This window comes from Chiloscyllium punctatum, chromosome 17, assembly GCF_047496795.1.
Source record: "Chiloscyllium punctatum isolate Juve2018m chromosome 17, sChiPun1.3, whole genome shotgun sequence".
NCBI classification, from domain to species: Eukaryota; Metazoa; Chordata; class Chondrichthyes; order Orectolobiformes; family Hemiscylliidae; genus Chiloscyllium; species Chiloscyllium punctatum.
Window position 1 is genome coordinate 49474981 of NC_092755.1, and position 25055 is coordinate 49500035.

The following is a 25055-nucleotide window of genomic DNA, read 5'->3' on the forward strand; positions in this document are numbered from 1 at the left end:
TTCTTCCCTTTTCCCCAAACAAACCTTCCCACACCCACACACTGCCCCCACATTTCACAGCTTCTTGGAGAGGAGTCGCTCCCCCTTCACAAAGATGGAAGAGTCCAACCTGTCACTATCAAAGATAAGGCTGAGGCTTTTACAACAATCTTCAGCCGCAAGTGCCCACCGGATGATCTTACTCAGTCTCCCCCTGTGCTCCCCACCATCACAGACACCATTCTTCCAACAATTCCATTCACTCCGTCTCAGATCAAGAGACACTGGACACTGCAAAGGCTCTGTGCTCTGGCACTGCTCCTGAAGGCTGCTGCTCCACAACATGCCCTTCCTCCAGCCAAGTTCTCCCAGGACAGTTACAACACTGGGATCGACCTGGCCATGTGGGAAATTATCCAGGTATGTCCTGGACATAAAAAGCAGGACAAATCCAACTCAGCCAATTCCTCTCCCATCCATCTGTTCCCAATCCTCGGTAAAGTGATGGAAGGGCTCACCAACAGTGCTATCAAGCAGCACCTGCTCAGTGACACCCAGTTTGGCTTCCCCCAGGGTCACTCAGCTCCTGACCTGATTGTGTTTGTGTGTGTGTATGAGAGAGAGAGATTGTGTGTGTGTGTGAGAGATAAAGATTGTGTGTGTGCCTGTGAGTGTGTGTGTGTTTGTGTGTGTGTGTGAAGGAGAGAGCGTGTGTGTGTTAGCATGTGTTTGTGTGTGTGTGAGAGAGAGAGGTGTGTGTGTGTGAGATTGTGTGTGCCTGTGGGCGTGTGTGTGAGAGAGAGAGTGTGTGTTTGTGTGAAGGAGAGAGAGTGTGTATGTTAGCGTGTGTGTGTGTGAGAGAGAGTGCATGTGTGTGTGTGAGCGCAAGAGAGGCAGCGTGTACGTGTGTGTGTTTGTGTGTGTGAGAGTGAGAGAATGTGTGTGAGTATGTGTCTGAGAGTGTGTGTTTGTGTCTGTCTGTGTGTGTGTGAGTGAGAGTATGTATGTGTATATGTGTGTTTGAGAGAGAGAGGGTGTGAGTGTGTATATGAGTGTGTGGGCATGTGTGTGTGTGAGAAACAGAGAGGGAGAATTTGTAGGTGTGTTTGAGAGAGACAGAGTGTGTATGTGTGTGAGAGAGACAGAGTGTGCGTGTGTGTGTGTAAGAGAGAGTGTGCATGTGTCTTTGTGTGTGAGAGAGTGAAAGAATGTGTGTGTGTGAGAGAGAGTGTGTTTGAGAGAGAGAGAATGTGTGTGCGAGAGAGAGAGAATGTGTGTGTGTATGTGCGTGTATGTGTGTGTGTGAGTGAGAGTGGGTGCGTGTGAGAGAGAGAGAATTTGTATGTGTATGTCTGCAAGAGTGTGTTTGCGTGTGTCTGAGAGAGAGAGAGGAAGAATTTGTTGGTGTGTGTGAGAAAGAGTGTGTGTGTGAGATAGTGTGTGTGTGAGAGAGTGCGTGTGTCTGTGTGTGTGTAAGAGGGAGAAGTGTGTGTGTGTGAGTGAGAGTGTGTGTGTGAGAGAGACAGAGAAAGGGAGAATTTGTGTGTATGAGAGGGAGAGAGTGTGTTTGTGTGTGCATGTGAGAGAGAGAGTGTGTGTGTGAGAGACAGATAGAGAGTGTGTGTGCGTGTGCATGTGAGAGAGAGTGTGTGTGTGCGAGAGTGAGACTGTGTATGAGGGATTGTTGCTGAGTGTGAATGCAAGGGAGCTGCAGAAATGCGGAATTGCATTTTGTGTCTGCACAAGAGCAAGGTGACTAATTGTACAGAGTGAGAAAGACATCTGGAAAGGCATCTGCAGCAGCTTGTCAGGATGGCCGAGTGGTCTAAGGCGCCAGACTCAAGGAGTGTTAGTCCTTGCTCTGCATCTGGGCTTGTGAATTCTGGTCCCTTTCTAGGGGCGTGGGTTCAAATCCCACTCCTGACATTCTTCCCTTTTCCCCAAACAAACCTTCCCACACCCACACACTGCCCCCACATTTCACAGCTTCTTGGAGAGGAGTCGCTCCCCCTTCACAAAGATGGAAGAGTCCAACCTGTCACTTTCAAAGATAAGGCTGAGGCTTTTACAACAATCTTCAGCCGCAAGTGCCCACCGGATGATCTTACTCAGTCTCCCCCTGTGCTCCCCACCATCACAGACACCATTCTTCCAACAATTCCATTCACTCCGTCTCAGATCAAGAGACACTGGACACTGCAAAGGCTCTGTGCTCTGGCACTGCTCCTGAAGGCTGCTGCTCCACAACATGCCCTTCCTCCAGCCAAGTTCTACCAGGACAGTGACAACACTGGAATCGACCTGGCCATGTGGGAAATTATCCAGGTATGTCCTGGACATAAAAAGCAGGACAAATCCAACTCAGCCAATTCCTCTCCCATCCATCTGTTCCCAATCCTCGGTAAAGTGATGGAAGGGCTCACCAACAGTGCTATCAAGCAGCACCTGCTCAGTGACACCCAGTTTGGCTTCCCCCAGGGTCACTCAGCTCCTGACCTGATTGTGTTTGTGTGTGTGTGTGAGAGAGAGAGATTGTGTGTGTGTGTGTGTGAGAGATAAAGATTGTGTGTGTGCCTGTGAGTGTGTGTGTGTTTGTGTGTGTGTGTGAGAGAGAGAGGTGTGAGATTGTGTGTGCCTGTGGGCGTGTGTGTGAGAGGGAGAGTGTGTGTTTGTGTGAAGGAGAGAGAGTGTGTATGTTAGCGTGTGTGTGTGTGAGAGAGAGTGCATGTGTGTGTGTGAGCGCAAGAGAGGCAGCGTGTACGTGTGTGTGTTTGTGTGTGTGAGAGTGAGAGAATGTGTGTGAGTATGTGTCTGAGAGTGTGTGTTTGTGTCTGCCTGTGTGTGTGTGAGTGAGAGTGTGTGTGAGAGAGAGTATGTATGTGTATATGTGTTTGAGAGAGAGAGGGTGTGAGTGTGTATATGAGTGTGTGGTCATGTGTGTGTGTGAGAAACAGAGAGGGAGAATTTGTAGGTGTGTTTGAGAGAGACAGAGTGTGTATGTGTGTGAGAGAGACAGAGTGTGCGTGTGTGTGTGTAAGAGAGAGTGTGCATGTGTCTTTGTGTGTGAGAGAGTGAAAGAATGTGTGTGTGTGATAGAGAGTGTGTTTGAGAGAGATAGAATGTGTGTGCGAGAGAGAGAGAATGTGTGTGTGTATGTGCGTGTATGTGTGTGTGTGAGTGAGAGTGGGTGCGTGTGAGAGAGAGAGAATTTGTATGTGTATGTCTGCAAGAGTGTGTTTGCGTGTGTCTGAGAGAGAGAGAGGAAGAATTTGTTGGTGTGTGTGAGAAAGAGTGTGTGTGTGAGATAGTGTGTGTGTGAGAGAGTGCGTGTGTCTGTGTGTGTGTAAGAGGGAGAAGTGTGTGCGTGTGAGTGAGAGTGTGTGTGTGAGAGAGACAGAGAAAGGGAGAATTTGTGTGTATGAGAGGGAGAGAGTGTGTTTGTGCGTGCATGTGAGAGAGAGAGTGTGTGTGTGAGAGACAGATAGAGAGTGTGTGTGCGTGTGCATGTGAGAGAGAGTGTGTGTGTGCGAGAGTGAGACTGTGTATGAGGGATTGTTGCTGAGTGTGAATGCAAGGGAGCTGCAGAAATGCGGAATTGCATTTTGTGTCTGCACAAGAGCAAGGTGACTAATTGTACAGAGTGAGAAAGACATCTGGAAGGACATCTGCAGCAGCTTGTCAGGATGGCCGAGTGGTCTAAGGTGCCAGACTCAAGGAGTGTTAGTCCTTTCTCTGCATCTGGGCTTGTGAATTCTGGTCCCTTTTTAGGGGCGTGGGTTCAAATCCCACTCCTGACATTCTTCCCTTTTCCCCAAACAAACCTTCCCACACCCACACACTGCCCCCACATTTCACAGCTTCTTGGAGAGGAGTCGCTCCCCCTTCACAAAGATGGAAGAGTCCAACCTGTCACTATCAAAGATAAGGCTGAGGCTTTTACAACAATCTTCAGCCGCAAGTGCCCACCGGATGATCTTACTCAGTCTCCCCCTGTGCTCCCCACCATCACAGACACCATTCTTCCAACAATTCCATTCACTCCGTGTCAGATCAAGAGACACTGGACACTGCAAAGGCTCTGTGCTCTGGCACTGCTCCTGAAGGCTGCTGCTCCACAACATGCCCTTCCTCCAGCCAAGTTCTCCCAGGACAGTGACAACACTGGGATCGACCTGGCCATGTGGGAAATTATCCAGGTATGTCCTGGACATAAAAAGCAGGACAAATCCAACTCAGCCAATTCCTCTCCCATCCATCTGTTCCCAATCCTCGGTAAAGTGATGGAAGGGCTCACCAACAGTGCTATCAAGCAGCACCTGCTCAGTGACACCCAGTTTGGCTTCCCCCAGGGTCACTCAGCTCCTGACCTGATTGTGTTTGTGTGTGTGTATGAGAGAGAGAGATTGTGTGTGTGTGTGAGAGATAAAGATTGTGTGTGTGCCTGTGAGTGTGTGTGTGTTTGTGTGTGTGTGTGAAGGAGAGAGCGTGTGTGTGTTAGCATGTGTTTGTGTGTGTGTGAGAGAGAGAGGTGTGTGTGTGTGAGATTGTGTGTGCCTGTGGGCGTGTGTGTGAGAGAGAGAGTGTGTGTTTGTGTGAAGGAGAGAGAGTGTGTATGTTAGCGTGTGTGTGTGTGAGAGAGAGTGCATGTGTGTGTGTGAGCGCAAGAGAGGCAGCGTGTACGTGTGTGTGTTTGTGTGTGTGAGAGTGAGAGAATGTGTGTGAGTATGTGTCTGAGAGTGTGTGTTTGTGTCTGTCTGTGTGTGTGTGAGTGAGAGTATGTATGTGTATATGTGTGTTTGAGAGAGAGAGGGTGTGAGTGTGTATATGAGTGTGTGGGCATGTGTGTGTGTGAGAAACAGAGAGGGAGAATTTGTAGGTGTGTTTGAGAGAGACAGAGTGTGTATGTGTGTGAGAGAGACAGAGTGTGCGTGTGTGTGTGTAAGAGAGAGTGTGCATGTGTCTTTGTGTGTGAGAGAGTGAAAGAATGTGTGTGTGTGAGAGAGAGTGTGTTTGAGAGAGAGAGAATGTGTGTGCGAGAGAGAGAGAATGTGTGTGTGTATGTGCGTGTATGTGTGTGTGTGAGTGAGAGTGGGTGCGTGTGAGAGAGAGAGAATTTGTATGTGTATGTCTGCAAGAGTGTGTTTGCGTGTGTCTGAGAGAGAGAGAGGAAGAATTTGTTGGTGTGTGTGAGAAAGAGTGTGTGTGTGAGATAGTGTGTGTGTGAGAGAGTGCGTGTGTCTGTGTGTGTGTAAGAGGGAGAAGTGTGTGTGTGTGAGTGAGAGTGTGTGTGTGAGAGAGACAGAGAAAGGGAGAATTTGTGTGTATGAGAGGGAGAGAGTGTGTTTGTGCGTGCATGTGAGAGAGAGAGTGTGTGTGTGAGAGACAGATAGAGAGTGTGTGTGCGTGTGCATGTGAGAGAGAGTGTGTGTGTGCGAGAGTGAGACTGTGTATGAGGGATTGTTGCTGAGTGTGAATGCAAGGGAGCTGCAGAAATGCGGAATTGCATTTTGTGTCTGCACAAGAGCAAGGTGACTAATTGTACAGAGTGAGAAAGACATCTGGAAAGGCATCTGCAGCAACTTGTCAGGATGGCCGAGTGGTCTAAGGCGCCAGACTCAAGGAGTGTTAGTCCTTTCTCTGCATCTGGGCTTGTGAATTCTGGTCCCTTTCTAGGGGCGTGGGTTCAAATCCCACTCCTGACATTCTTCCCTTTTCCCCAAACAAACCTTCCCACACCCACACACTGCCCCCACATTTCACAGCTTCTTGGAGAGGAGTCGCTCCCCCTTCACAAAGATGGAAGAGTCCAACCTGTCACTTTCAAAGATAAGGCTGAGGCTTTTACAACAATCTTCAGCCGCAAGTGCCCACCGGATGATCTTACTCAGTCTCCCCCTGTGCTCCCCACCATCACAGACACCATTCTTCCAACAATTCCATTCACTCCGTGTCAGATCAAGAGACACTGGACACTGCAAAGGCTCTGTGCTCTGGCACTGCTCCTGAAGGCTGCTGCTCCACAACATGCCCTTCCTCCAGCCAAGTTCTACCAGGACAGTGACAACACTGGGATCGACCTGGCCATGTGGGAAATTATCCAGGTATGTCCTGGACATAAAAAGCAGGACAAATCCAACTCAGCCAATTCCTCTCCCATCCATCTGTTCCCAATCCTCGGTAAAGTGATGGAAGGGCTCACCAACAGTGCTATCAAGCAGCACCTGCTCAGTGACACCCAGTTTGGCTTCCCCCAGGGTCACTCAGCTCCTGACCTGATTGTGTTTGTGTGTGTGTGTGAGAGAGAGAGATTGTGTGTGTGTGTGTGTGTGAGAGATAAAGATTGTGTGTGTGCCTGTGAGTGTGTGTGTGTTTGTGTGTGTGTGTGAAGGAGAGAGCGTGTGTGTGTTAGCATGTGTTTGTGTGCGTGTGAGAGAGAGTGTGTGTGTGTGGTGTGTGTGTGAGAGAGAGAGGTGTGTGTGTGTGAGATTGTGTGTGCCTGTGGGCGTGTGTGTGAGAGAGAGAGTGTGTGTTTGTGTGAAGGAGAGAGAGTGTGTATGTTAGCGTGTGTGTGTGTGAGAGAGAGTGCATGTGTGTGTGTGAGCGCAAGAGAGGCAGCGTGTACGTGTGTGTGTTTGTGTGTGTGAGAGTGAGAGAATGTGTGTGAGTATGTGTCTGAGAGTGTGTGTTTGTGTCTGTCTGTGTGTGTGTGAGTGAGAGTATGTATGTGTATATGTGTGTTTGAGAGAGAGAGGGTGTGAGTGTGTATATGAGTGTGTGGGCATGTGTGTGTGTGAGAAACAGAGAGGGAGAATTTGTAGGTGTGTTTGAGAGAGACAGAGTGTGTATGTGTGTGAGAGAGACAGAGTGTGCGTGTGTGTGTGGAAGAGAGAGTGTGCATGTGTCTTTGTGTGTGAGAGAGTGAAAGAATGTGTGTGTGTGAGAGAGAGTGTGTTTGAGAGAGAGAGAATGTGTGTGCGAGAGAGAGAGAATGTGTGTGTGTATGTGCGTGTATGTGTGTGTGTGAGTGAGAGTGGGTGCGTGTGAGAGAGAGAGAATTTGTATGTGTATGTCTGCAAGAGTGTGTTTGCGTGTGTCTGAGAGAGAGAGAGGAAGAATTTGTTGGTGTGTGTGAGAAAGAGTGTGTGTGTGAGATAGTGTGTGTGTGAGAGAGTGCGTGTGTCTGTGTGTGTGTAAGAGGGAGAAGTGTGTGTGTGTGAGTGAGAGTGTGTGTGTGAGAGAGACAGAGAAAGGGAGAATTTGTGTGTATGAGAGGGAGAGAGTGTGTTTGTGTGTGCATGTGAGAGAGAGAGTGTGTGTGTGAGAGACAGATAGAGAGTGTGTGTGCGTGTGCATGTGAGAGAGAGTGTGTGTGTGCGAGAGTGAGACTGTGTATGAGGGATTGTTGCTGAGTGTGAATGCAAGGGAGCTGCAGAAATGCGGAATTGCATTTTGTGTCTGCACAAGAGCAAGGTGACTAATTGTACAGAGTGAGAAAGACATCTGGAAAGGCATCTGCAGCAGCTTGTCCGGATGGCAGAGTGGTCTAAGGCGCCAGACTCAAGGAGTGTTAGTCCTTGCTCTGCATCTGGGCTTGTGAATTCTGGTCCCTTTCTAGGGGCGGGGGTTCAAATCCCACTCCTGACATTCTTCCCTTTTCCCCAAACAAACCTTCCCACACCCACACACTGCCCCCACATTTCACAGCTTCTTGGAGAGGAGTCGCTCCCCCTTCACAAAGATGGAAGAGTCCAACCTGTCACTTTCAAAGATAAGGCTGAGGCTTTTACAACAATCTTCAGCCGCAAGTGCCCACCGGATGATCTTACTCAGTCTCCCCCTGTGCTCCCCACCATCACAGACACCATTCTTCCAACAATTCCATTCACTCCGTGTCAGATCAAGAGACACTGGACACTGCAAAGGCTCTGTGCTCTGGCACTGCTCCTGAAGGCTGCTGCTCCACAACATGCCCTTCCTCCAGCCAAGTTCTCCCAGGACAGTTACAACACTGGGATCGACCTGGCCATGTGGGAAATTATCCAGGTATGTCCTGGACATAAAAAGCAGGACAAATCCAACTCAGCCAATTCCTCTCCCATCCATCTGTTCCCAATCCTCGGTAAAGTGATGGAAGGGCTCACCAACAGGGCTATCAAGCAGCACCTGCTCAGTGACACCCAGTTTGGCTTCCCCCAGGGTCACTCAGCTCCTGACCTGATTGTGTTTGTGTGTGTGTGTGTGAGAGAGAGAGAGATTGTGTGTGTGTGTGTGTGTGAGAGATAAAGATTGTGTGTGTGCCTGTGAGTGTGTGTGTGTTTGTGTGTGTGTGTGAAGGAGAGAGCGTGTGTGTGTTAGCATGTGTTTGTGTGCGTGTGAGAGAGAGTGTGTGTGTGTGGTGTGTGTGTGAGAGAGAGAGGTGTGTGTGTGTGAGATTGTGTGTGCCTGTGGGCGTGTGTGTGAGAGAGAGAGTGTGTGTTTGTGTGAAGGAGAGAGAGTGTGTATGTTAGCGTGTGTGTGTGTGAGAGAGAGTGCATGTGTGTGTGTGAGCGCAAGAGAGGCAGCGTGTACGTGTGTGTGTTTGTGTGTGTGAGAGTGAGAGAATGTGTGTGAGTATGTGTCTGAGAGTGTGTGTTTGCGTCTGTCTGTGTGTGTGTGAGTGAGAGTATGTATGTGTATATGTGTGTTTGAGAGAGAGAGGGTGTGAGTGTGTATATGAGTGTGTGGGCATGTGTGTGTGTGAGAAACAGAGAGGGAGAATTTGTAGGTGTGTTTGAGAGAGACAGAGTGTGTATGTGTGTGAGAGAGACAGAGTGTGCGTGTGTGTGTGTAAGAGAGAGTGTGCATGTGTCTTTGTGTGTGAGAGAGTGAAAGAATGTGTGTGTGTGAGAGAGAGTGTGTTTGAGAGAGAGAGAATGTGTGTGCGAGAGAGAGAGAATGTGTGTGTGTATGTGCGTGTATGTGTGTGTGTGAGTGAGAGTGGGTGCGTGTGAGAGAGAGAGAATTTGTATGTGTATGTCTGCAAGAGTGTGTTTGCGTGTGTCTGAGAGAGAGAGAGGAAGAATTTGTTGGTGTGTGTGAGAAAGAGTGTGTGTGTGAGATAGTGTGTGTGTGAGAGAGTGCGTGTGTCTGTGTGTGTGTAAGAGGGAGAAGTGTGTGTGTGTGAGTGAGAGTGTGTGTGTGAGAGAGACAGAGAAAGGGAGAATTTGTGTGTATGAGAGGGAGAGAGTGTGTTTGTGCGTGCATGTGAGAGAGAGAGTGTGTGTGTGAGAGACAGATAGAGAGTGTGTGTGCGTGTGCATGTGAGAGAGAGTGTGTGTGTGCGAGAGTGAGACTGTGTATGAGGGATTGTTGCTGAGTGTGAATGCAAGGGAGCTGCAGAAATGCGGAATTGCATTTTGTGTCTGCACAAGAGCAAGGTGACTAATTGTACAGAGTGAGAAAGACATCTGGAAAGGCATCTGCAGCAGCTTGTCAGGATGGCCGAGTGGTCTAAGGCGCCAGACTCAAGGAGTGTTAGTCCTTGCTCTGCATCTGGGCTTGTGAATTCTGGTCCCTTTCTAGGGGCGTGGGTTCAAATCCCACTCCTGACATTCTTCCCTTTTCCCCAAACAAACCTTCCCACACCCACACACTGCCCCCACATTTCACAGCTTCTTGGAGAGGAGTCGCTCCCCCTTCACAAAGATGGAAGAGTCCAACCTGTCACTTTCAAAGATAAGGCTGAGGCTTTTACAACAATCTTCAGCCGCAAGTGCCCACCGGATGATCTTACTCAGTCTCCCCCTGTGCTCCCCACCATCACAGACACCATTCTTCCAACAATTCCATTCACTCCGTGTCAGATCAAGAGACACTGGACACTGCAAAGGCTCTGTGCTCTGGCACTGATCCTGAAGGCTGCTACTCCACAACATGCCCTTCCTCCAGCCAAGTTCTCCCAGGACAGTTACAACACTGGGATCGACCTGGCCATGTGGGAAATTATCCAGGTATGTCCTGGACATAAAAAGCAGGACAAATCCAACTCAGCCAATTCCTCTCCCATCCATCTGTTCCCAATCCTCGGTAAAGTGATGGAAGGGCTCACCAACAGGGCTATCAAGCAGCACCTGCTCAGTGACACCCAGGTTGGCTTCCCCCAGGGTCACTCAGCTCCTGACCTGATTGTGTTTGTGTGTGTGTGTGCGAGAGAGAGAGAGATTGTGTGTGTGTGTGTGTGTGAGAGATAAAGATTGTGTGTGTGCCTGTGAGTGTGTGTGTGTTTGTGTGTGTGTGTGAAGGAGAGAGCGTGTGTGTGTTAGCATGTGTTTGTGTGCGTGTGAGAGAGAGTGTGTGTGTGTGTGAGAGAGAGAGGTGTGTGTGTGTGAGATTGTGTGTGCCTGTGGGCGTGTGTGTGAGAGAGAGAGTGTGTGTTTGTGTGAAGGAGAGAGAGTGTGTATGTTAGCGTGTGTGTGTGTGAGAGAGAGTGAATGTGTGTGTGTGAGCGCAAGAGAGGCAGCGTGTACGTGTGTGTGTTTTTGTGTGTGAGAGTGAGAGAATGTGTGTGAGTATGTGTCTGAGAGTGTGTGTTTGTGTCTGTCTGTGTGTGTGTGAGAGAGAGTATGTATGTGTATATGTGTGTTTGAGAGAGAGAGGGTGTGAGTGTGTATATGAGTGTGTGGGCATGTGTGTGTGTGAGAAACAGAGAGGGAGAATTTGTAGGTGTGTTTGAGAGAGACAGAGTGTGTATGTGTGTGAGAGAGACAGAGTGTGTGTGTGTGTGTGTAAGAGAGAGTGTGCATGTGTCTTTGTGTGTGAGAGAGTGAAAGAATGTGTGTGTGTGAGAGAGAGTGTGTTTGAGAGAGAGAGAATGTGTGTGCGAGAGAGAGAGAATGTGTGTGTGTATGTGCGTGTATGTGTGTGTGTGAGTGAGAGTGGGTGCGTGTGAGAGAGAGAGAATTTGTATGTGTATGTCTGCAAGAGTGTGTTTGCGTGTGTCTGAGAGAGAGAGAGGAAGAATTTGTTGGTGTGTGTGAGAAAGAGTGTGTGTGTGAGATAGTGTGTGTGTGAGAGAGTGCGTGTGTCTGTGTGTGTGTAAGAGGGAGAAGTGTGTGTGTGTGAGTGAGAGTGTGTGTGTGAGAGAGACAGAGAAAGGGAGAATTTGTGTGTATGAGAGGGAGAGAGTGTGTTTGTGCGTGCATGTGAGAGAGAGAGTGTGTGTGTGAGAGACAGATAGAGAGTGTGTGTGCGTGTGCATGTGAGAGAGAGTGTGTGTGTGCGAGAGTGAGACTGTGTATGAGGGATTGTTGCTGAGTGTGAATGCAAGGGAGCTGCAGAAATGCGGAATTGCATTTTGTGTCTGCACAAGAGCAAGGTGACTAATTGTACAGAGTGAGAAAGACATCTGGAAAGGCATCTGCAGCAGCTTGTCAGGATGGCCGAGTGGTCTAAGGCGCCAGACTCAAGGAGTGTTAGTCCTTGCTCTGCATCTGGGCTTGTGAATTCTGGTCCCTTTCTAGGGGCGTGGGTTCAAATCCCACTCCTGACATTCTTCCCTTTTCCCCAAACAAACCTTCCCACACCCACACACTGCCCCCACATTTCACAGCTTCTTGGAGAGGAGTCGCTCCCCCTTCACAAAGATGGAAGAGTCCAACCTGTCACTTTCAAAGATAAGGCTGAGGCTTTTACAACAATCTTCAGCCGCAAGTGCCCACCGGATGATCTTACTCAGTCTCCCCCTGTGCTCCCCACCATCACAGACACCATTCTTCCAACAATTCCATTCACTCCGTGTCAGATCAAGAGACACTGGACACTGCAAAGGCTCTGTGCTCTGGCACTGCTCCTGAAGGCTGCTGCTTCACAACATGCCCTTCCTCCAGCCAAGTTCTACCAGGACAGTGACAACACTGGGATCGACCTGGCCATGTGGGAAATTATCCAGGTATGTCCTGGACATAAAAAGCAGGACAAATCCAACTCAGCCAATTCCTCTCCCATCCATCTGTTCCCAATCCTCGGTAAAGTGATGGAAGGGCTCACCAACAGTGCTATCAAGCAGCACCTGCTCAGTGACACCCAGTTTGGCTTCCCCCAGGGTCACTCAGCTCCTGACCTGATTGTGTTTGTGTGTGTGTGTGAGAGAGAGAGATTGTGTGTGTGTGTGTGTGTGTGAGAGATAAAGATTGTGTGTGTGCCTGTGAGTGTGTGTGTGTTTGTGTGTGTGTGTGAAGGAGAGAGCGTGTGTGTGTTAGCATGTGTTTGTGTGCGTGTGAGAGAGAGTGTGTGTGTGTGTGAGAGAGAGAGGTGTGTGTGTGTGAGATTGTGTGTGCCTGTGGGCGTGTGTGTGAGAGAGAGAGTGTGTGTTTGTGTGAAGGAGAGAGAGTGTGTATGTTAGCGTGTGTGTGTGTGAGAGAGAGTGCATGTGTGTGTGTGAGCGCAAGAGAGGCAGCGTGTACGTGTGTGTGTTTGTGTGTGTGAGAGTGAGAGAATGTGTGTGAGTATGTGTCTGAGAGTGTGTGTTTGTGTCTGTCTGTGTGTGTGTGAGTGAGAGTATGTATGTGTATATGTGTGTTTGAGAGAGAGAGGGTGTGAGTGTGTATATGAGTGTGTGGGCATGTGTGTGTGTGAGAAACAGAGAGGGAGAATTTGTAGGTGTGTTTGAGAGAGACAGAGTGTGTATGTGTGTGAGAGAGACAGAGTGTGCGTGTGTGTGTGTAAGAGAGAGTGTGCATGTGTCTTTGTGTGTGAGAGAGTGAAAGAATGTGTGTGTGTGAGAGAGAGTGTGTTTGAGAGAGAGAATGTGTGTGCGAGAGAGAGAGAATGTGTGTGTGTATGTGCGTGTATGTGTGTGTGTGAGTGAGAGAGAATTTGTATGTGTATGTCTGCAAGAGTGTGTTTGCGTGTGTCTGAGAGAGAGAGAGGAAGAATTTGTTGGTGTGTGTGAGAAAGAGTGTGTGTGTGAGATAGTGTGTGTGTGAGAGAGTGCGTGTGTCTGTGTGTGTGTAAGAGGGAGAAGTGTGTGTGTGTGAGTGAGAGTGTGTGTGTGAGAGAGACAGAGAAAGGGAGAATTTGTGTGTATGAGAGGGAGAGAGTGTGTTTGTGCGTGCATGTGAGAGAGAGAGTGTGTGTGTGAGAGACAGATAGAGAGTGTGTGTGCGTGTGCATGTGAGAGAGAGTGTGTGTGTGCGAGAGTGAGACTGTGTATGAGGGATTGTTGCTGAGTGTGAATGCAAGGGAGCTGCAGAAATGCGGAATTGCATTTTGTGTCTGCACAAGAGCAAGGTGACTAATTGTACAGAGTGAGAAAGACATCTGGAAAGGCATCTGCAGCAGCTTGTCAGGATGGCCGAGTGGTCTAAGGCGCCAGACTCAAGGAGTGTTAGTCCTTGCTCTGCATCTGGGCTTGTGAATTCTGGTCCCTTTCTAGGGGCGTGGGTTCAAATCCCACTCCTGACATTCTTCCCTTTTCCCCAAACAAACCTTCCCACACCCACACACTGCCCCCACATTTCACAGCTTCTTGGAGAGGAGTCGCTCCCCCTTCACAAAGATGGAAGAGTCCAACCTGTCACTTTCAAAGATAAGGCTGAGGCTTTTACAACAATCTTCAGCCGCAAGTGCCCACCGGATGATCTTACTCAGTCTCCCCCTGTGCTCCCCACCATCACAGACACCATTCTTCCAACAATTCCATTCACTCCGTGTCAGATCAAGAGACACTGGACACTGCAAAGGCTCTGTGCTCTGGCACTGCTCCTGAAGGCTGCTGCTTCACAACATGCCCTTCCTCCAGCCAAGTTCTACCAGGACAGTGACAACACTGGGATCGACCTGGCCATGTGGGAAATTATCCAGGTATGTCCTGGACATAAAAAGCAGGACAAATCCAACTCAGCCAATTCCTCTCCCATCCATCTGTTCCCAATCCTCGGTAAAGTGATGGAAGGGCTCACCAACAGTGCTATCAAGCAGCACCTGCTCAGTGACACCCAGTTTGGCTTCCCCCAGGGTCACTCAGCTCCTGACCTGATTGTGTTTGTGTGTGTGTGTGAGAGAGAGAGATTGTGTGTGTGTGTGTGTGTGTGAGAGATAAAGATTGTGTGTGTGCCTGTGAGTGTGTGTGTGTTTGTGTGTGTGTGTGAAGGAGAGAGCGTGTGTGTGTTAGCATGTGTTTGTGTGCGTGTGAGAGAGAGTGTGTGTGTGTGTGAGAGAGAGAGGTGTGTGTGTGTGAGATTGTGTGTGCCTGTGGGCGTGTGTGTGAGAGAGAGAGTGTGTGTTTGTGTGAAGGAGAGAGAGTGTGTATGTTAGCGTGTGTGTGTGTGAGAGAGAGTGCATGTGTGTGTGTGAGCGCAAGAGAGGCAGCGTGTACGTGTGTGTGTTTGTGTGTGTGAGAGTGAGAGAATGTGTGTGAGTATGTGTCTGAGAGTGTGTGTTTGTGTCTGTCTGTGTGTGTGTGAGTGAGAGTATGTATGTGTATATGTGTGTTTGAGAGAGAGAGGGTGTGAGTGTGTATATGAGTGTGTGGGCATGTGTGTGTGTGAGAAACAGAGAGGGAGAATTTGTAGGTGTGTTTGAGAGAGACAGAGTGTGTATGTGTGTGAGAGAGACAGAGTGTGCGTGTGTGTGTGTAAGAGAGAGTGTGCATGTGTCTTTGTGTGTGAGAGAGTGAAAGAATGTGTGTGTGTGAGAGAGAGTGTGTTTGAGAGAGAGAATGTGTGTGCGAGAGAGAGAGAATGTGTGTGTGTATGTGCGTGTATGTGTGTGTGTGAGTGAGAGAGAATTTGTATGTGTATGTCTGCAAGAGTGTGTTTGCGTGTGTCTGAGAGAGAGAGAGGAAGAATTTGTTGGTGTGTGTGAGAAAGAGTGTGTGTGTGAGATAGTGTGTGTGTGAGAGAGTGCGTGTGTCTGTGTGTGTGTAAGAGGGAGAAGTGTGTGTGTGTGAGTGAGAGTGTGTGTGTGAGAGAGACAGAGAAAGGGAGAATTTGTGTGTATGAGAGGGAGAGAGTGTGTTTGTGCGTGCATGTGAGAGAGAGAGTGTGTGTGTGAGAGACAGATAGAGAGTGTGTGTGCGTGTGCATGTGAGAGAGAGTGTGTGTGTGCGAGAGTGAGACTGTGTATGAGGGATTGTTGCTGAGTGTGAATGCAAGGGAGCTGCAGAAATGCGGAATTGCATTTTGTGTCTGCACAAGAGCAAGGTGACTAATTGTACAGAGTGAGAAAGACATCTGGAAAGGCATCTGCAGCAGCTTGTCAGGATGGCCGAGTGGTCTAAGGCGCCAGACTCAAGGAGTGTTAGTCCTTGCTCTGCATCTGGGCTTGTGAATTCTGGTCCCTTTCTAGGGGCGTGGGTTCAAATCCCACTCCTGACATTCTTCCCTTTTCCCCAAACAAACCTTCCCACACCCACACACTGCCCCCACATTTCACAGCTTCTTGGAGAGGAGTCGCTCCCCCTTCACAAAGATGGAAGAGTCCAACCTGTCACTATCAAAGATAAGGCTGAGGCTTTTACAACAATCTTCAGCCGCAAGTGCCCACCGGATGATCTTACTCAGTCTCCCCCTGTGCTCCCCACCATCACAGACACCATTCTTCCAACAATTCCATTCACTCCGTGTCAGATCAAGAGACACTGGACACTGCAAAGGCTCTGTGCTCTGGCACTGCTCCTGAAGGCTGCTGCTCCACAACATGCCCTTCCTCCAGCCAAGTTCTACCAGGACAGTGACAACACTGGGATCGACCTGGCCATGTGGGAAATTATCCAGGTATGTCCTGGACATAAAAAGCAGGACAAATCCAACTCAGCCAATTCCTCTCCCATCCATCTGTTCCCAATCCTCGGTAAAGTGATGGAAGGGCTCACCAACAGTGCTATCAAGCAGCACCTGCTCAGTGACACCCAGTTTGGCTTCCCCCAGGGTCACTCAGCTCCTGACCTGATTGTGTTTGTGTGTGTGTGTGAGAGAGAGAGATTGTGTGTGTGTGTGTGTGTGAGAGATAAAGATTGTGTGTGTGCCTGTGAGTGTGTGTGTGTTTGTGTGTGTGTGTGAAGGAGAGAGCGTGTGTGTGTTAGCATGTGTTTGTGTGCGTGTGAGAGAGAGTGTGTGTGTGTGTGAGAGAGAGAGGTGTGTGTGTGTGAGATTGTGTGTGCCTGTGGGCGTGTGTGTGAGAGAGAGAGTGTGTGTTTGTGTGAAGGAGAGAGAGTGTGTATGTTAGCGTGTGTGTGTGTGAGAGAGAGTGCATGTGTGTGTGTGAGCGCAAGAGAGGCAGCGTGTACGTGTGTGTGTTTGTGTGTGTGAGAGTGAGAGAATGTGTGTGAGTATGTGTCTGAGAGTGTGTGTTTGCGTCTGTCTGTGTGTGTGTGAGTGAGAGTATGTATGTGTATATGTGTGTTTGAGAGAGAGAGGGTGTGAGTGTGTATATGAGTGTGTGGGCATGTGTGTGTGTGAGAAACAGAGAGGGAGAATTTGTAGGTGTGTTTGAGAGAGACAGAGTGTGTATGTGTGTGAGAGAGACAGAGTGTGCGTGTGTGTGTGTAAGAGAGAGTGTGCATGTGTCTTTGTGTGTGAGAGAGTGAAAGAATGTGTGTGTGTGAGAGAGAGTGTGTTTGAGAGAGAGAGAATGTGTGTGCGAGAGAGAGAGAATGTGTGTGTGTATGTGCGTGTATGTGTGTGTGTGAGTGAGAGTGGGTGCGTGTGAGAGAGAGAGAATTTGTATGTGTATGTCTGCAAGAGTGTGTTTGCGTGTGTCTGAGAGAGAGAGAGGAAGAATTTGTTGGTGTGTGTGAGAAAGAGTGTGTGTGTGAGATAGTGTGTGTGTGAGAGAGTGCGTGTGTCTGTGTGTGTGTAAGAGGGAGAAGTGTGTGTGTGTGAGTGAGAGTGTGTGTGTGAGAGAGACAGAGAAAGGGAGAATTTGTGTGTATGAGAGGGAGAGAGTGTGTTTGTGCGTGCATGTGAGAGAGAGAGTGTGTGTGTGAGAGACAGATAGAGAGTGTGTGTGCGTGTGCATGTGAGAGAGAGTGTGTGTGTGCGAGAGTGAGACTGTGTATGAGGGATTGTTGCTGAGTGTGAATGCAAGGGAGCTGCAGAAATGCGGAATTGCATTTTGTGTCTGCACAAGAGCAAGGTGACTAATTGTACAGAGTGAGAAAGACATCTGGAAAGGCATCTGCAGCAGCTTGTCAGGATGGCCGAGTGGTCTAAGGCGCCAGACTCAAGGAGTGTTAGTCCTTGCTCTGCATCTGGGCTTGTGAATTCTGGTCCCTTTCTAGGGGCGTGGGTTCAAATCCCACTCCTGACATTCTTCCCTTTTCCCCAAACAAACCTTCCCACACCCACACACTGCCCCCACATTTCACAGCTTCTTGGAGAGGAGTCGCTCCCCCTTCACAAAGATGGAAGAGTCCAACCTGTCACTTTCAAAGATAAGGCTGAGGCTTTTACAACAATCTTCAGCCGCAAGTGCCCACCGGATGATCTTACTCAGTCTCCCCCTGTGCTCCCCACCATCACAGACACCATTCTTCCAACAATTCCATTCACTCCGTGTCAGATCAAGAGACACTGGACACTGCAAAGGCTCTGTGCTCTGGCACTGATCCTGAAGGCTGCTACTCCACAACATGCCCTTCCTCCAGCCAAGTTCTCCCAGGACAGTTACAACACTGGGATCGACCTGGCCATGTGGGAAATTATCCAGGTATGTCCTGGACATAAAAAGCAGGACAAATCCAACTCAGCCAATTCCTCTCCCATCCATCTGTTCCCAATCCTCGGTAAAGTGATGGAAGGGCTCACCAACAGGGCTATCAAGCAGCACCTGCTCAGTGACACCCAGGTTGGCTTCCCCCAGGGTCACTCAGCTCCTGACCTGATTGTGTTTGTGTGTGTGTGTGCGAGAGAGAGAGAGATTGTGTGTGTGTGTGTGTGTGAGAGATAAAGATTGTGTGTGTGCCTGTGAGTGTGTGTGTGTTTGTGTGTGTGTGTGAAGGAGAGAGCGTGTGTGTGTTAGCATGTGTTTGTGTGCGTGTGAGAGAGAGTGTGTGTGTGTGTGAGAGAGAGAGGTGTGTGTGTGTGAGATTGTGTGTGCCTGTGGGCGTGTGTGTGAGAGAGAGAGTGTGTGTTTGTGTGAAGGAGAGAGAGTGTGTATGTTAGCGTGTGTGTGTGTGAGAGAGAGTGCATGTGTGTGTGTGAGCGCAAGAGAGGCAGCGTGTACGTGTGTGTGTTTTTGTGTGTGAGAGTGAGAGAATGTGTGTGAGTATGTGTCTGAGAGTGTGTGTTTGTGTCTGTCTGTGTGTGTGTGAGAGAGAGTATGTATGTGTATATGTGTGTTTGAGAGAGAGAGGGTGTGAGTGTGTATATGAGTGTGTGGGCATGTGTGTGTGTGAGAAACAGAGAGGGAGAATTTGTAGGTGTGTTTGAGAGAGACAGAGTGTGTATGTGTGTGAGAGAGACAGAGTGTGTGTGTGTGTGTGTAAGAGAGAGTGTGCATGTGTCTTTGTGTGTGAGAGAGTGAAAGAATGTGTGTGTGTGAGAGAGAGTGTGTTTGAGAGAGAGAGAATGTGTGTGCGAGAGAGAGAGAATGTGTGTGTGTATGTGCGTGTATGTGTGTGTGTGAGTGAGAGTGGGTGCGTGTGAGAGAGAGAGAATTTGTATGTGTATGTCTGCAAGAGTGTGTTTGCGTGTGTCTGAGAGAGAGAGAGGAAGAATTTGTTGGTGTGTGTGAGAAAGAGTGTGTGTGTGAGATAGTGTGTGTGTGAGAGAGTGCGTGTGTCTGTGTGTGTGTAAGAGGGAGAAGTGTGTGTGTGTGAGTGAGAGTGTGTGTGTGAGAGAGACAGAGAAAGGGAGAATTTGTGTGTATGAGAGGGAGAGAGTGTGTTTGTGCGTGCATGTGAGAGAGAGAGTGTGTGTGTGAGAGACAGATAGAGAGTGTGTGTGCGTGTGCATGTGAGAGAGAGTGTGTGTGTGCGAGAGTGAGACTGTGTATGAGGGATTGTTGCTGAGTGTGAATGCAAGGGAGCTGCAGAAATGCGGAATTGCATTTTGTGTCTGCACAAGAGCAAGGTGACTAATTGTACAGAGTGAGAAAGACATCTGGAAAGGCATCTGCAGCAGCTTGTCAGGATGGCCGAGTGGTCTAAGGCGCCAGACTCAAGGAGTGTTAGTCCTTGCTCTGCATCTGGGCTTGTGAATTCTGGTCCCTTTCTAGGGGCGTGGGTTCAAATCCCACTCCTGACATTCTTCCCTTTTCCCCAAACAAACCTTCCCACACCCACACACTGCCCCCACATTTCACAGCTTCTTGGAGAGGAGTCGCTCCCCCTTCACAAAGATGGAAGAGTCCAACCTGTCACTTTCAAAGATAAGGCTGAGGCTTTTACAACAATCTTCAGCCGCAAGTGCCCACCGGATGATCTTACTCAGTCTCCCCCTGTGCTCCCCACCATCACAGACACCATTCTTCCAACAATTCCATTCACTCCGTGTCAGATCAAGAGACACTGGACACTGCAAAGGCTCTGTGCTCTGGCACTGATCCTGAAGGCTGCTACTCCACAACATGCCCTTCCTCCAGCCAAGTTCTCCCAGGACAGTTACAACACTGGGATCGACCTGGCCATGTGGGAAATTATCCAGGTATGTCCTGGACATAAAAAGCAGGACAAATCCAACTCAGCCAATTCCTCTCCCATCCATCTGTTCCCAATCCTCGGTAAAGTGATGGAAGGGCTCAGCAACAGGGCTATCAAGCAGCACCTGCTCAGTGACACCCAGGTTGGCTTCCCCCAGGGTCACTCAGCTCCTGACCTGATTGTGTTTGTGTGTGTGTGTGCGAGAGAGAGAGAGATTGTGTGTGTGTGTGTGTGTGAGAGATAAAGATTGTGTGTGTGCCTGTGAGTGTGTGTGTGTTTGTGTGTGTGTGTGAAGGAGAGAGCCTGTGTGTGTTAGCATGTGTTTGTGTGCGTGTGAGAGAGAGTGTGTGTGTGTGTGAGAGAGAGAGGTGTGTGTGTGTGAGATTGTGTGTGCCTGTGGGCGTGTGTGTGAGAGAGAGAGTGTGTGTTTGTGTGAAGGAGAGAGAGTGTGTATGTTAGCGTGTGTGTGTGTGAGAGAGAGTGCATGTGTGTGTGTGAGCGCAAGAGAGGCAGCGTGTACGTGTGTGTGTTTGTGTGTGTGAGAGTGAGAGAATGTGTGTGAGTATGTGTCTGAGAGTGTGTGTTTGTGTCTGTCTGTGTGTGTGTGAGTGAGAGTATGTATGTGTATATGTGTGTTTGAGAGAGAGAGGGTGTGAGTGTGTATATGAGTGTGTGGGCATGTGTGTGTGTGAGAAACAGAGAGGGAGAATTTGTAGGTGTGTTTGAGAGAGACAGAGTGTGTATGTGTGTGAGAGAGACAGAGTGTGCGTGTGTGTGTGTAAGAGAGAGTGTGCATGTGTCTTTGTGTGTGAGAGAGTGAAAGAATGTGTGTGTGTGAGAGAGAGTGTGTTTGAGAGAGAGAGAATGTGTGTGCGAGAGAGAGAGAATGTGTGTGTGTATGTGCGTGTATGTGTGTGTGTGAGTGAGAGTGGGTGCGTGTGAGAGAGAGAGAATTTGTATGTGTATGTCTGCAAGAGTGTGTTTGCGTGTGTCTGAGAGAGAGAGAGGAAGAATTTGTTGGTGTGTGTGAGAAAGAGTGTGTGTGTGAGATAGTGTGTGTGTGAGAGAGTGCGTGTGTCTGTGTGTGTGTAAGAGGGAGAAGTGTGTGTGTGTGAGTGAGAGTGTGTGTGTGAGAGAGACAGAGAAAGGGAGAATTTGTGTGTATGAGAGGGAGAGAGTGTGTTTGTGCGTGCATGTGAGAGAGAGAGTGTGTGTGTGAGAGACAGATAGAGAGTGTGTGTGCGTGTGCATGTGAGAGAGAGTGTGTGTGTGCGAGAGTGAGACTGTGTATGAGGGATTGTTGCTGAGTGTGAATGCAAGGGAGCTGCAGAAATGCGGAATTGCATTTTGTGTCTGCACAAGAGCAAGGTGACTAATTGTACAGAGTGAGAAAGACATCTGGAAAGGCATCTGCAGCAGCTTGTCAGGATGGCCGAGTGGTCTAAGGCGCCAGACTCAAGGAGTGTTAGTCCTTGCTCTGCATCTGGGCTTGTGAATTCTGGTCCCTTTCTAGGGGCGTGGGTTCAAATCCCACTCCTGACATTCTTCCCTTTTCCCCAAACAAACCTTCCCACACCCACACACTGCCCCCACATTTCACAGCTTCTTGGAGAGGAGTCGCTCCCCCTTCACAAAGATGGAAGAGTCCAACCTGTCACTATCAAAGATAAGGCTGAGGCTTTTACAACAATCTTCAGCCGCAAGTGCCCACCGGATGATCTTACTCAGTCTCCCCCTGTGCTCCCCACCATCACAGACACCATTCTTCCAACAATTCCATTCACTCCGTGTCAGATCCAGAGACACTGGACACTGCAAAGGCTCTGTGCTCTGGCACTGCTCCTGAAGGCTGCTGCTCCACAACATGCCCTTCCTCCAGCCAAGTTCTCCCAGGACAGTGACAACACTGGGATCGACCTGGCCATGTGGGAAATTATCCAGGTATGTCCTGGACATAAAAAGCAGGACAAATCCAACTCAGCCAATTCCTCTCCCATCCATCTGTTCCCAATCCTCGGTAAAGTGATGGAAGGGCTCACCAACAGTGCTATCAAGCAGCACCTGCTCAGTGACTCCCAGTTTGGGTTCCCCCAGGGTCACTCAGCTCCTGACCTGATTGTGTTTGTGTGTGTGAGAGAGAGAGATTGTGTGTGTGTGTGTCAGAGAGATAAAGAGAGATTGTGTGTGCCTGTGAGTGTGTGTGTGTTTGTGTGTGTGTGTGAAGGAGAGAGCGTGTGTGTGTTAGCATGTGTTTGTGTGCGTGTGAGAGAGAGTGTGTGTGTGTGTGAGAGAGAGAGGTGTGTGTGTGTGAGATTGTGTGTGCCTGTGGGCGTGTGTGTGAGAGAGAGAGTGTGTGTTTGTGTGAAGGAGAGAGAGTGTGTATGTTAGCGTGTGTGTGTGTGAGAGAGAGTGCATGTGTGTGTGTGAGCGCAAGAGAGGCAGCGTGTACGTGTGTGTGTTTGTGTGTGTGAGAGTGAGAGAATGTGTGTGAGTATGTGTCTGAGAGTGTGTGTTTGTGTCTGTCTGTGTGTGTGTGAGTGAGAGTATGTATGTGTATATGTGTGTTTGAGAGAGAGAGGGTGTGAGTGTGTATATGAGTGTGTGGGCATGTGTGTGTGTGAGAAACAGAGAGGGAGAATTTGTAGGTGTGTTTGAGAGAGACAGAGTGTGTATGTGTGTGAGAGAGACAGAGTGTGCGTGTGTGTGTGTAAGAGAGAGTGTGCATGTGTGTTTGTATGTGAGAGAGTGAAAGAATGTGTGTGTGTGATAGAGAGTGTGTTTGAGAGAGAGAGAATGTGTGTGCGAGAGAGAGAGAATGTGTGTGTGTATGTGCGTGTATGTGTGTGTGTGAGTGAGAGTGGGTGCGTGTGTGAGAGAGAGAATTTGTATGTGTATGTCTGCAAGAGTGTGTTTGCGTGTGTCTGAGAGAGAGAGAGGAAGAATTTGTTGGTGTGTGTGAGAAAGAGTGTGTGTGTGAGATAGTGTGTGTGTGAGAGAGACAGAGAAAGGGAGAATTTGTGTGTATGAGAGGGAGAGAGTGTGTTTGTGCGTGCATGTGAGAGAGAGAGTGTGTGTGTGAGAGACAGATAGAGAGTGTGTGTGCGTGTGCATGTGAGAGAGAGTGTGTGTGTGCGAGAGTGAGACTGTGTATGAGGGATTGTTGCTGAGTGTGAATGCAAGGGAGCTGCAGAAATGCGGAATTGCATTTTGTGTCTGCACAAGAGCAAGGTGACTAATTGTACAGAGTGAGAAGGACATCTGGAAAGGCATCTGCAGCAGCTTGTCAGGATGGCCGAGTGGTCTAAGGCGCCAGACTCAAGGAGTGTTAGTCCTTGTTCTGCATCTGGGCTTGTGAATTTTGGTCCCTTTCTAGGGGCTTGGGTTCAAATCCCACTCCTGACATTCTTCCCTTTTCCCCAAACAAACCTTCCCACACCCACACACTGCCCCCACATTTCACAGCTTCTTGGAGAGGAGTCGCTCCCCCTTCACAAAGATGGAAGAGTCCAACCTGTCACTATCAAAGATAAGGCTGAGGCTTTTACAACAATCTTCAGCCGCAAGTGCCCACCGGATGATCTTACTCAGTCTCCCCCTGTGCTCCCCACCATCACAGACACCATTCTTCCAACAATTCCATTCACTCCGTCTCAGATCAAGAGACACTGGACACTGCAAAGGCTCTGTGCTCTGGCACTGCTCCTGAAGGCTGCTGCTCCACAACATGCCCTTCCTCCAGCCAAGTTCTCCCAGGACAGTTACAACACTGGGATCGACCTGGCCATGTGGGAAATTATCCAGGTATGTCCTGGACATAAAAAGCAGGACAAATCCAACTCAGCCAATTCCTCTCCCATCCATCTGTTCCCAATCCTCGGTAAAGTGATGGAAGGGCTCACCAACAGTGCTATCAAGCAGCACCTGCTCAGTGACACCCAGTTTGGCTTCCCCCAGGGTCACTCAGCTCCTGACCTGATTGTGTTTGTGTGTGTGTATGAGAGAGAGAGATTGTGTGTGTGTGTGAGAGATAAAGATTGTGTGTGTGCCTGTGAGTGTGTGTGTGTTTGTGTGTGTGTGTGAAGGAGAGAGCGTGTGTGTGTTAGCATGTGTTTGTGTGTGTGTGAGAGAGAGAGGTGTGTGTGTGTGAGATTGTGTGTGCCTGTGGGCGTGTGTGTGAGAGAGAGAGTGTGTGTTTGTGTGAAGGAGAGAGAGTGTGTATGTTAGCGTGTGTGTGTGTGAGAGAGAGTGCATGTGTGTGTGTGAGCGCAAGAGAGGCAGCGTGTACGTGTGTGTGTTTGTGTGTGTGAGAGTGAGAGAATGTGTGTGAGTATGTGTCTGAGAGTGTGTGTTTGTGTCTGTCTGTGTGTGTGTGAGTGAGAGTATGTATGTGTATATGTGTGTTTGAGAGAGAGAGGGTGTGAGTGTGTATATGAGTGTGTGGGCATGTGTGTGTGTGAGAAACAGAGAGGGAGAATTTGTAGGTGTGTTTGAGAGAGACAGAGTGTGTATGTGTGTGAGAGAGACAGAGTGTGCGTGTGTGTGTGTAAGAGAGAGTGTGCATGTGTCTTTGTGTGTGAGAGAGTGAAAGAATGTGTGTGTGTGAGAGAGAGTGTGTTTGAGAGAGAGAGAAAGTGTGTGCGAGAGAGAGAGAATGTGTGTGTGTATGTGCGTGTATGTGTGTGTGTGAGTGAGAGTGGGTGCGTGTGAGAGAGAGAGAATTTGTATGTGTATGTCTGCAAGAGTGTGTTTGCGTGTGTCTGAGAGAGAGAGAGGAAGAATTTGTTGGTGTGTGTGAGAAAGAGTGTGTGTGTGAGATAGTGTGTGTGTGAGAGAGTGCGTGTGTCTGTGTGTGTGTAAGAGGGAGAAGTGTGTGTGTGTGAGTGAGAGTGTGTGTGTGAGAGAGACAGAGAAAGGGAGAATTTGTGTGTATGAGAGGGAGAGAGTGTGTTTGTGCGTGCATGTGAGAGAGAGAGTGTGTGTGTGAGAGACAGATAGAGAGTGTGTGTGCGTGTGCATGTGAGAGAGAGTGTGTGTGTGCGAGAGTGAGACTGTGTATGAGGGATTGTTGCTGAGTGTGAATGCAAGGGAGCTGCAGAAATGCGGAATTGCATTTTGTGTCTGCACAAGAGCAAGGTGACTAATTGTACAGAGTGAGAAAGACATCTGGAAAGGCATCTGCAGCAGCTTGTCAGGATGGCCGAGTGGTCTAAGGCGCCAGACTCAAGGAGTGTTAGTCCTTGCTCTGCATCTGGGCTTGTGAATTCTGGTCCCTTTCTAGGGGCGTGGGTTCAAATCCCACTCCTGACATTCTTCCCTTTTCCCCAAACAAACCTTCCCACACCCACACACTGCCCCCACATTTCACAGCTTCTTGGAGAGGAGTCGCTCCCCCTTCACAAAGATGGAAGAGTCCAACCTGTCACTTTCAAAGATAAGGCTGAGGCTTTTACAACAATCT

General features: G+C 49.1%; 12 non-coding genes across 12 annotated transcripts; all 12 read left to right on the forward strand.

Annotated features, from left to right (window-relative positions):
* The first annotated feature begins 1785 nt into the window (after window positions 1–1785).
* On the forward strand, window positions 1786–1905 carry trnal-caa (transfer RNA leucine (anticodon CAA)). Its single transcript has 2 exons — window positions 1786–1823; window positions 1860–1905. It is a non-coding gene; the product is annotated as a tRNA-Leu (tRNA).
* A 1751-nt stretch (window positions 1906–3656) lies between these two features.
* trnal-caa (transfer RNA leucine (anticodon CAA)) lies at window positions 3657–3776 on the forward strand. The gene is made up of 2 exons: window positions 3657–3694; window positions 3731–3776. It is a non-coding gene; the product is annotated as a tRNA-Leu (tRNA).
* Window positions 3777–5561: 1785 nt separating this feature from the next.
* Window positions 5562–5681, forward strand: trnal-caa (transfer RNA leucine (anticodon CAA)). The gene is made up of 2 exons: window positions 5562–5599; window positions 5636–5681. It is a non-coding gene; the product is annotated as a tRNA-Leu (tRNA).
* Window positions 5682–9449: 3768 nt separating this feature from the next.
* On the forward strand, window positions 9450–9569 carry trnal-caa (transfer RNA leucine (anticodon CAA)). The gene is made up of 2 exons: window positions 9450–9487; window positions 9524–9569. It is a non-coding gene; the product is annotated as a tRNA-Leu (tRNA).
* Window positions 9570–11386: 1817 nt separating this feature from the next.
* trnal-caa (transfer RNA leucine (anticodon CAA)) lies at window positions 11387–11506 on the forward strand. The gene is made up of 2 exons: window positions 11387–11424; window positions 11461–11506. It is a non-coding gene; the product is annotated as a tRNA-Leu (tRNA).
* Window positions 11507–13299: 1793 nt separating this feature from the next.
* On the forward strand, window positions 13300–13419 carry trnal-caa (transfer RNA leucine (anticodon CAA)). The gene is made up of 2 exons: window positions 13300–13337; window positions 13374–13419. It is a non-coding gene; the product is annotated as a tRNA-Leu (tRNA).
* Window positions 13420–15212: 1793 nt separating this feature from the next.
* trnal-caa (transfer RNA leucine (anticodon CAA)) lies at window positions 15213–15332 on the forward strand. The gene is made up of 2 exons: window positions 15213–15250; window positions 15287–15332. It is a non-coding gene; the product is annotated as a tRNA-Leu (tRNA).
* Window positions 15333–17145: 1813 nt separating this feature from the next.
* Window positions 17146–17265, forward strand: trnal-caa (transfer RNA leucine (anticodon CAA)). Its single transcript has 2 exons — window positions 17146–17183; window positions 17220–17265. It is a non-coding gene; the product is annotated as a tRNA-Leu (tRNA).
* A 1817-nt stretch (window positions 17266–19082) lies between these two features.
* On the forward strand, window positions 19083–19202 carry trnal-caa (transfer RNA leucine (anticodon CAA)). The gene is made up of 2 exons: window positions 19083–19120; window positions 19157–19202. It is a non-coding gene; the product is annotated as a tRNA-Leu (tRNA).
* Window positions 19203–21019: 1817 nt separating this feature from the next.
* trnal-caa (transfer RNA leucine (anticodon CAA)) lies at window positions 21020–21139 on the forward strand. Its single transcript has 2 exons — window positions 21020–21057; window positions 21094–21139. It is a non-coding gene; the product is annotated as a tRNA-Leu (tRNA).
* Window positions 21140–22879: 1740 nt separating this feature from the next.
* On the forward strand, window positions 22880–22999 carry trnal-caa (transfer RNA leucine (anticodon CAA)). Its single transcript has 2 exons — window positions 22880–22917; window positions 22954–22999. It is a non-coding gene; the product is annotated as a tRNA-Leu (tRNA).
* A 1785-nt stretch (window positions 23000–24784) lies between these two features.
* trnal-caa (transfer RNA leucine (anticodon CAA)) lies at window positions 24785–24904 on the forward strand. The gene is made up of 2 exons: window positions 24785–24822; window positions 24859–24904. It is a non-coding gene; the product is annotated as a tRNA-Leu (tRNA).
* Window positions 24905–25055: the final 151 nt, after the last annotated feature.